Raw genomic sequence first — 11318 nt, forward strand, 5'->3', positions numbered from 1 at the left:
TTTAGATTATATATGTAAATAATTTAATTTATATTTATTTATTTCTACTAAAAAAATTTAATTAACTTTTTAGGCCAAATTTTGAATAACTTATCTTTAAATTCAATTTGTCATGTAAAAGTAACCATAATAACTAATTTAGTTATAAAGTTAATTATTTAATTACAATTTGCTCATATTAGTGATTTAAATTAATTGACTTTTTATATATAAAAAAAAAGATAACAGGAAAAAAATCTTCCCGATCTATGGGGAATGAAATGGGAAGCGGAGATAGGAATGGAGATGGGGAATGACATCCCGGTCTCATCCTGCCCCGTGGACATCTCTAAGTACAACTCAGGGCATAACCAGATAATCAATAAGTCACAGAAATCCACATAGTGAGGAAAACTAGCCCAAATACCATGCAATAGGGAACACAACACAATGAATATTCACAATCCACTAAGTCAGAAAGCTGGAGTAGATTCGGCTCCACATACAAATTTATAAATAAATAAATAAAACTCAAGAGGCAACTGCTGTTCATGAAATTTATAGATATTCAAAATACTTAATCAGATTGTCTTTACAATGTCAATACTTAATCGAATGAGATGAAGAGAATGGAATTAAGATGAAAAGAAAAGAACCAAGCCGTAGAGTACAATCTTTAGTCCTCTTTGGCTTAATTTAAATCAGTGTACAACCAACTTGTGGAAGAAATGGAGGAAAGTTCTCTCTCGAGCTAGGTCTCTCTTCACCCCTTTATCAAAGATGGAGATGGGTTTTTTCCCTTTGTGTTATTCTTGCAATAGTAGCAAAGCTCTAAGTCTTTCTGATTTTTTGAATTATACACAATGAGCTGATTACCCTTCTTCTAGTTGGATTTCATCTATTTATAGGCGTTGTTCTTCACAAACTTAATGATGAGATAACATTAAATTCCATACCCTGGTCAGTCGCCTGACATTCAGATACTTTTCAGACACCGCCAGTTAGTTGTCCATGCTTGCAAGTGGTGAGTTGACACAAAACAGCCTACTTCCTGATTGAACCTTTGCTGCTTAAAATCCCTCCGACGCATGTCCATGCGTTAGCTTCGCCTACGACACTTAGAATCTTTGTTGAAATCTTGCGATAATATGCGTTAGTGACACAACTTTTAGTAATAAATATTCTTTTGTAAGTTTAGTAGCGTTTGAGTCATTCCATACGTTTTTCTAAGAATTATGAGATTTTATCATTAAAAATCCTAATTGTTCCAGCTTTCGAGAGACAATAACTTATATTTCTACAAGTTATCACACCCCCCAAATTTTGAACAATGCTCGTCCTCGAGCATTCCAAAAACAATTCTTTGTTATGTCCATTGTCTTAAGTGTGCAGGTTTCACCTTTCATCATATTTAAATTATAAGCTTTATAGATTGGCGTCTTGAAAATGTAACGTAAGTTTGGTTCTTTTCTAAAAGGAAGAATGTTTTATTTCCAGTGCAGCAAGCCTTTTGTCAACAACTCATTTTGTTTCTCAAAACATTCTATTTTTCTAAACCAGTAATGTGTTAGATGCTTTTTTTTAAACAAGATGCAGATAAGAAAATATGAATTATGGACCACCCATGCATTGTTCTAGGTGTCCCACTTTCGTTTTGGCTTGCCCCCAAGGTGTCATGCGAGCATCCAACTATGGGTGAGAGCCCTTCACAACTAAATTCATATCTAAGCATGTATGCGTTTCAAGATACAGTTTCTTTAAGCTAGATAGTGGAGTTGGGATGTGTTGGTCTAGGAGACTTAACTTCGTTTTGGCTTGCCCCCACGGGTGTCATGCGAGCATCCAACTACTGCTAAGTTCCAATCTAACTCTTGCCAACTTGAGGTTTTCTTTTATAAAGTGTTGGCAGAAGAGTTCACATATTACATCCTTCTATTTTGTTTCTTCTTGCCAACTACGGCTAAATGCATACTTGTTAGATTATGTATATCTTGTTTTTGTGTTTTATAATTTTTGTATGTTTTGGAAATGTATATTAGGACAGATTACTTTCGCAATGGGTACTCGAGTATCCTTTCAAATTATAGAATAAGACGATAATTTGATCCAGCTGTAATCATGAACAACTCGTGAAAGATCTACTTGCTAGTAACAGTTATATCCATGGACACAAAAATATTTACAATACGAGGAATGTAGTTGCGTGTTTAGTGGAGTGATCTACAGTTAATGAATGTATATTAATTTAATTAAAGAGTATAATTAAATTAATTTTATATCATTGGAGCTTCTAATCTATAGAACTGTTAGGTCCCCTTGCTAGCCCAATAAGGATAAAACAAGGATTAAGTAGTTTTAGAAGAATTTGAATAGTTTAAATTATTTGGGAATTGATTTAATCGTATATATACAATCAACATAATGTATATAGATACATTATATTATAAAGTTAATTTTCGAATGAGATTAAAATATAAACTATACAATATGAGAAAATTATATGTTTGAATAAGATTCAAATTTTAAATAATATGGATCCAATTCATATTTAAAGCTATAAAATAAAATTAATATGAATGAGATTCATACTGTAGGTTATGAGAGGAAAATTCATTTAATTATAATCCAAATGAAATATTGATCAAATATATGATATTTAATTAATGAAGATTAATTAATTGAATTAATTATTTTTATTTTATTTTGTTCGATTTATTTAATATTAAGTTAATTAAATAAATAAAAGTTTCCATTATTATGGGAGTTATGGAGTTATGAAAATGTGGAGTTAGGCCAACAAGAGGTTTGATTTTGATTTTCCTACCCCACACTTTAATTACAATATATTCATTGAATCTGAAAATATAAAATAAATTTTGGATTACGAACTAAACAAACCCTTATAAATTTAGATAATGTTTGTAGATTTAATTTTAAAATTTTAGTTTATATATATATATATATATATAAAAGAACCACTTGCAGTTTTTTCATTTATGACCTAAGCCCTTCTCCCATGACATCATCTTTTACTTTCTCTTTTGACTTCCACTCCTTTTCTCGTGGGCAAGGGGTCCAGCCATCTGTTTTCAAGTTCACGCCGGCAACCGTACCAGCTCGGGCCAGCGACGACTAACGCCGGCCTATGAAGCACAACACACAGCGGCGCGAGCTTCTTCTCGCAACGGCGACGCTCTATTCACGAACCACGACGCCCAGATCTGGTCAGTCTCAGTTCTGATTTTTATTATATGTATTTATATTTGTTTTTAGTTTAAAGATTAGAATCTTTGAAATTTTGTTTTCAGCTGCTTCAAGATCCTAAGAATTTTGGAGGTCTGTCTGGCATGGATGGCATTGCAGATGCGTTATTGGGGAAGCAGATGGAATCCTTACAACTTAGTTTCTCATCTATTAAAAAAACAATGTAAGTTTGTTTTCTTTCAGTTTCTTTTCTCGTCTTTACATGTGATTTGTAGGATACCCTACTAGAAAAATTCGTAGACAATCATGAACTTAAGCACCATCAACCGGTTAAGTCATATATCCATTACGACTAAGAGGTTAAAAGTTTGAATTTCTAATAGCTCGATCATGAAGTTAGTCTAAATCTACGAACACTTTTGTTTGACTAGTGTGTTTGTATCCGACATGTGTTGAACACTTGGACACTCTCAAACATTTTTACACTTATTTAGGGTTTAGTTGAAAACACTTTCTTTAGAAAGATTGCTTTTGTGGGCTTGTTTTTGTGTATGTCCTTGTATTCTTTCATTTTTTTCTCATTGCAAGTTGTTGATTCTATTGTAAAAGAAAGGAAAAAAAGAGAAAACGTGTCTAACACTTGTTAAAGCAATATATTTGTTATATACTAGTTGTACAAAGTCAAAGTAGGTTCATCATTTGTTAGATATACATCGGACACTTGTTTAGTATACTATACACACATATAATAAGAAACGATGAAATTTGAGAGCCTAATACATCAACCTAATCTTTTAAGCATATAATTAAGTGCATAAGCTCTTTGAATTTGAATTTCTTTCTCGTATAAAGATGATATATATGTTGGAAAATTTAAATTTTAATAAAATTGTCCTTGCCATGCCCATGTCCTAGTTTTTAAAAAAATGACATGATTGTGTTTGTATCGTGTCGTATCCATGTTTGTGCTTCTTAAGTTCAAATAGTCTGTTAAAGTATTCATACTATCTCGTTTTCATGAATGAAGAATCAGAATAAAGATCTCAGGGAAGAACTTAAGAATATTGTCCATTCAATGGAGAAAATTTATCTTGATGGGAAGCAATTAGTCAAAGGTGGTTCCAATCAGCCATCAACAAAACAACTATAATAAAGAGTTGGTTTAAAATCCAGCCTTGAAGATTACTCGAATGGTTCGGTTCTTTATTGAATTCTCAAGTATATATTCTGCTGGAAGCTTTATAGTCCATTTGGATTGACTCGAGAAAAAAGTAATTTTCAAAAAACTCATTTTTACTTAACTTTTTTTTTTTTTTTTTTATGAAAACGGTTTAAAATACACTTTAAAACTATTTTGAGTGGTTGCCAAATACTCTAATTTTTTTTCTTTCAAAATGACTTATTTTTTTTTAAATTAAACACTTAGAAAACATATTCCAAACGCACTCTTAGCTTCTGATATGATACTACTATATTTATGTTTCATTCATCCTCCCCAATAGATTAACTTGATCTCATTTGCTTTGTTTTGGAGTGGCTGTATAGTTTGACTCCTTAATCAACTTGTTTCAATTTCTTTAGGTACAATGTTAAAGCTAGGTAATAGTTTTTTTTCTCAGTTGTGGAATTTAATATCCTAAAATGTTTTGGTGGGATGAAATTTCTGGTTGTAATTAGGTGATTAATGAAGTTGGTATTAATGTAAGGGAAACACTTGGATTTGGAGCTTCCATTTTCCTTTGATGGTTGCATATGAAACATCCTTTTCTAGTAATGGCCTTCAACTATCATCTTCTTTTTCCCTCTTCAAATTTTGTTATTATTATGACCCATTTTTTCTCCTCTGAGAAAAGGTGTATTTTTAATTGTTGGGAATCATAGAGCCCTCATCACCTTGCAGCAACTCTTGGTTGACCAACCTAACATTTGGAAAGAGGAAGGTAAGTAGATATTACTTTCACCATATCGTGTATCGAACTTTATTGATTAGGGGTGTTCAAAGAATTCAATGATTCAAAAAACCCGATCAACCCAATCCTATTCGTATGGTTTGAGTTGGGCTTTATTCAAATAAATGACAATTTTATGGGTTGAGTTGGTTCATAAGTCCACCTAAAATAACCCAACCCAATCCTAACTTATTATTAATTTTAAAAAGTATGTCTTTTACTTATGATACAATTATATATACATATATTTATTTTAAATTTTATCTAATTTCATAATTTTTTAGATAATTTATTATCTAACAACTCTCAAAAATAATTTTTACCACTTTGGAAAAAATTTTCTTAATATAAATTGAGATTGGGTTCTTAAATCTTATTTTTTAATAAAGTTTTACATATTAATATTTTACTTATTTTTAAAATAAAATTTTGAATAAATGACCCAAACAATCTGTTGGGTTGGGTTGGGTTCATTATTTAATAAGAGCTATTTGGGTTGAATAAATTTACGATCCGAACAATTGAATTTGGTCTAAAAAGTGCTTTAACCCAATTCAACCCAACCCAACCCAGAAACATCTCTATTATTGATGAACAAGTCACCCATAAGTTAGAAAGAATCAAATTAGCGAATTAAAAGAACCTTGTAACATGTATATTTGGAAGTTAGATGGGTTTTGGTAAATGTTGTTATCTCCTAGAAAATGTTTAATGTTCAACCTTGAAGATTCCATAATTTTTTGCCAAAGTTATTTATAAGCCCTCAAGAAAGAGGGAAGAGAATTTTTAGTATGGAAAATCTCTGGATTTGAAATCACTTCACATATATACTTAATATGGGCCATTATAAAGAAAAACAGCTGCAAGTTTTGCCTTTCCATTATGTTTTTGATGGCCTTTACCCAAATTTGACATCTCTTCTTGACAGTTTATACTGAATAACATTTCATTTTCGTACTTCAATTTGATCGTTATGATCTTTCCCCTCAATTCATGACAAATATATTAAGCATTTATTTCTTAAATGTTTGGTTGGTTTGGCTATCTAGTTAAACTTCGTTAGGATTTGCAACCATTTGGCGTTTGGATCAAGACATGTTTGAGAGTGATTTTGATATTATTTGAATTCCTTTTGTCATGTTTTTTTTTTCCCTATTACAATAAAAAGGGTAGGGGATTCAAACCACGAGTCTCTTGGTTACTAACACTTCTAGTTGAGTTAAACTCATTTGGACCTTTTTATCATATTCAAGCTCATATGCAAATATGTCTTTAATGAGAAACTTTAATGTTCCGTTTTCCATTTTTAAACACGACTTTCTTATCATCAATATTGATTTTGAATAATTAAAAATATGTACCAAGTGTTTTTATATACATGATAAAAGTTTTTTGATAAAATGTAGTGTAGATGAGTCGTCGTATTTTAGATTGAAAAGTGAATTTGATTCTTGCCCTCTTTTGAATTCATCTTTTATAATTGATACTATACTAGTCCCAAAGGCCTAGCTAATATGAGATAATCAAACAATTCAAGAACATTTGATTTCATCCACATTTTTTTTTCTTTTTTCAGACAACGAGCAGTAAAATGGAAGAGGAGATCAAATGAAGAAACTATCAAAAAGCTTCACGGAGGTTGTTAATAGAATACGAGCATAGCTTAGTAGATAAGACACGTTAATGACTCAAATGTAGATGATTTGATCTTTCATCTCACAACCGTTGAACTAAAAAAGATTTTCCTCGTGAATTTGTATATACCATGACAATCTTAATTTAAAAGCAAAAAGTAGTATCAATATTTATAACTATTCATATGAAAAATGTGAAACATTCTAAGATGCATTTTTCAAAAGGATGGATTGGATAGCCCTAAGCTGAACTAGGAATTTGGAGAAAAAAGGGAAAAGGGAATTGGAGTGCATGATGGAATTTGAGGTTTCATACAAAATCGCCCAAAAATAAGAATTATATAAAACCTGGTAATTCCAAAATAGAAACCCTATATATTTAGGGTTAGGATAATTGTTGATATTTGTCAAAAACAACTACCCTCCTAGTCAACATAATCTCTATATTTTATTATTATTTTAGATTCTGTTTAACCACTTTTCGAATTTATCTCACCTTAATAAAATATCTAGATTTTTCTATCAAATTTATATTTTAAATATTCATATATTATTAAAACTTCTTTTATCCATATATTTTATTCAAATCTCTATATTGTTTATCATAATTTAAATTGCAACCAATCTCTTCCTTATTTTTTTTCCTCTTTCGGAATTTAAATTTATTTATAATATTAAAATTAGATTTTGATAACTACGAATCAATTTGAAATAAATCAATCTCTTTCTTATTTTTCTCCCCTAATTGATTCAAATTAACTATTTGTTTTGATTTGATTTAATAACTTTTTAAAAATGTTCAGAATTAATCAATTTTAATTTGTTTATCACCATTTGGATTTTAATTTATAATACATCTTTAATTTTTATTATTCTAAATTCGGATTAAATTTTTTAATTTTAATTAGGATTTTACGAAATATTTTTCTAATAAACTATATATTCATTTAAATTTGATCATTTTTGTATTTTTAATTATCTTTTATTCCTTATCATCTTATTATATTATTATATCATTAATTTGCGATTTTGACAAACAAATAAATATTCATTTTTGCAATCTTGCTATTTTTGCTATGGAGAGTTCTTTCATAGGTTTTATTTGAAAGTGGAATTATGAATACGTGGTATTTGTAAATAAATAAACTCATTTTTCTTCTCAAATTATATTTGAAATTATATTTTATTATCAAATTAGATTTTTTCTAACTACTCAACGGTTTTTTTTAATCAGAATAAACAACTTACTATTTTTCTCTCCAATTTATATTTAAATTTATTTTTTATTATCAAAATTGATTTTATCCAACTAACTTTTGATTTGTTTATATGTTTGTTACAAATTCAATTGTATCTAAATATTTTTTTTATTAATTTATACATACTGTTATCAAATTAATTTGATTTTTTTCCTTTATATTTTCGATGTTTTCAATTTTTCATATACAAACATGTAAATGTAAAAATGTTTGAAACAAGTGGGTATATATATATATATATATTTCAGTTGATTATTATTATTAGTATTCTTATTCTTATTCTTATTATTATCATAATTATTATCATTTATTAAAAGAAGATAACAAAAAACTCTAAATCTTATCATCTTCATCTTCTTCACTTAGAAGCCCCAAAATCTCATTTTCTCTTTTACAGTCTCATATCTTCGATCGTTAGTTCAACAACTCTTTCTTGAATTCCATGATCTTGAACGACCATTCTCACCAGGTTGTCGACCTTTTTTTTGGTTGCACACATGTTTTCTGTTTTTGTTTTACTTTGAACATCATTTTCAACAATGACATTCTGAGATTGATAATGTTTAAAGTTGGTCCAATAAGCAAAATGATCACATGGAATGAAGATGATGAGACTCGTACAACTGGTTCAAACACAATCATACTTCCAATGGTCACATCGTCATGAAGTTGCAATTCCTTCACATATTCACTTGCCAACAACAACTTTACTGGTAAAATCAACTTTGTTCTTTCTCACCTTGGAGGAAGTCTATTGTTGTATACATCCATCGACTGCTCATCATCTTCCCTTGCATAAAGGACCATATTGGGTGATTTTTAACTTTGCTTCTAGAATGTTTAAGACTATGTATTCTTTGCATTTTCTTTTAAACTTAATTTTGTTGTTTTAGAGTACTTTTGTCCTTTACTAATTAATATTTTTTATTATATAAATTCATTTTGCTATTTTTATAATTTTGAAACTTTTTTGTCATTTTTTCAAATGAAACTTTAAAATTTGTTGTTTCTCTTGTCCGCCCTTAAAAAGGGGTCAACTCGAGGAATAATAAAATTTAAAGTGTCCTTTGTAAAAATAGCAAAAAAGTTTGTAAATTAGAAAAATAGAAAAAAATCATTTTTTAAAATTATTAATTAGTAATTATGGAAAGATAGAAATACACAAATTCTAAAAAACATATTTTCTCTACAAACCTAAAAATTCAAAAAAAAAAAAAAAAAAAACTACGTCGTATTTAAAAATCGTTACCCCAAAATCTAAAGTTGCAAACTTAGATACAATGTATTTGGATTAGACTTTCTACAATCAAAAGAAGAAAAAAAACGATTAGACTTTCTACAATCAAAAGAAGAAAAAAAAACTGAGACTTTCTTTCTTTCGTTCCTAATCCAAAACACATTAGCCTTTTTCGACGTAATACAACCCCAAATTGATAATCACTAGTTTAGCCTTCTTACTCCTACAAACATCAAAATTCAACTTTGATATGAACCCTTTATAAAAACAAGCCAAAATAATCAAAAGAAACACGAAAATACCAATAAGAAATATGTCACATTTACTCTTTCCATCCAAGTTACTAGTATGATCAATGAAATTGAGATCAAGAGACAAATAAGAAAAAGTATTCAAGATCTAGCAAAAAAATCCAAAACCCCAATCAACAAAATTTCGCTAATTCATATGAAAAATCCGAAATAAAAAGAGACTGAAGCAAGCAGTAATAATAATAATCCCACCATCTTATGTAACAAGAGAATAATTCGAAGCACTAAGGTTAATATAAATTAGTACCAATCACCACCTTCATGAAACAAAATTGCCGCTGCATGCAATGTAGTGGCCAATTGCCACCATAATTGGACCTTGATGAGTAACAAGATCAGCGTTAGTGATGACCTTCAAAAGCTTTGATTGGAGTGTCCGTTCCACGTAAACCAACCAATTATTGGATTAATTTTAAAAAGTGTACAATATATCACCTCTATTATCTGTGAAGCAACACAAAACAATATTAATATAATATTTTAATAACCATATAACTATGATTTATATCAAAATGATATATCATTAGATTATTAAATAAAATTTTTAAAAGTATAAATGGTGTAAACAATAATATTATAAACAAACAGTTGCATGAAAAGTAAAAAAAAAATAATAATAATGGGATGAAATGTGATATTTAAATTAAAAAAATTTTGAAAAATAATAGGATGTAACAGAACACAGATGAAAAAAAGAATTGGATAGAAAAAACTGAATCGGATAACAAAAGATTGATCAAAAGAGACATTTGGAGAAAAAAAGTAGGGAGAATCTTTTGTTTAAATGCGGAAAAATCTTTTATTTCAATGAGGTATCATTTTTTTATAAATCAGGTTTGTTCAAATTTGATAAGCTAGTATCACAATTACACTGTATATGTAAACATTTCTCCTAAAACTCATTGAGAACAAACTTGAAATATGAAAAAGGTTGTGCACGTGCATGCCAACCGTTTTGCTAAATCATAATGTCAACATTACAATTACACCGTATGTGTCAACGTAGATTAGTTAAATCTCATAAGTTCATATTACTGTTATATCGTATGTATAAATGTATATTAGTTAATTACCATAACTCATCGAGAGTAAATTGGGAATATAGATAAAATGGGACATGTGCAGGGCACACGTTTTACCAAAATATGATTGTATTTAGATTTTGTAAAATCTTCCAAACAAATCTCAAATCTTGCTATATAGTCCAATTTTCCTTTAAGAAAAATGTCTCTGATATTTAAGGATTTCATAGTTAACTTAAAGTTGGTTGTAGTTAATAAGTTATGATCGAAGTTTGACAATGAGGAGTTTTAGAACTTTTGAGTAGATATTTGGTAAGACATAGAAGTTATACTTGGACTGAATTTAATTTTTAAAACCCAATTGATTAAAAAATTGAAAGAAAAAAAAAAGTATAGTTCAACCTTTGTAAAAGATTGAATTTGGTAAAAAAAAAAAAACATATCAAATCATTATATAAAGATTAAAATGGACTCTCGAACTTATAATAATAGTAAAAATTGGATCCACAAATGATAGCATTTGAACTCTCAAACTTATACAAATATTATAATTTATATAATTACGTAAGTTTGAAGATCCTATTTAATTTTTAAAATTAAAAGTTTAAAGCAACCATTATCGTATTTTATTTTATGGGTATTTTTTTATCATTTAAAAAAATATATATTAAGCTTATTTTTGCAAATAGTTTTTTTTTTTAAACTTGCCTTATTTTTACAAAT

At 28.7% G+C, this 11318-nt stretch overlaps 1 long non-coding RNA gene across 2 annotated transcripts; it reads left to right on the top strand.

Annotated features, from left to right (window-relative positions):
* The first annotated feature begins 3011 nt into the window (after nucleotides 1–3011).
* LOC120078408 lies at nucleotides 3012–6944 on the top strand. Of its 2 annotated transcripts, none has more exons than XR_005482007.1 (4): nucleotides 3012–3203; nucleotides 3288–3406; nucleotides 4211–5123; nucleotides 6709–6944. It is a non-coding gene; the product is annotated as an uncharacterized LOC120078408 (long non-coding RNA). The 2 variants fall into 2 exon arrangements; XR_005482008.1 differs by having other exon boundaries at nucleotides 3027–3203; nucleotides 4211–4376.
* Nucleotides 6945–11318: the final 4374 nt, after the last annotated feature.

The sequence above is a fragment of the Benincasa hispida genome, chromosome 5, assembly GCF_009727055.1.
Source record: "Benincasa hispida cultivar B227 chromosome 5, ASM972705v1, whole genome shotgun sequence".
NCBI classification, from domain to species: domain Eukaryota; kingdom Viridiplantae; phylum Streptophyta; class Magnoliopsida; order Cucurbitales; family Cucurbitaceae; genus Benincasa; species Benincasa hispida.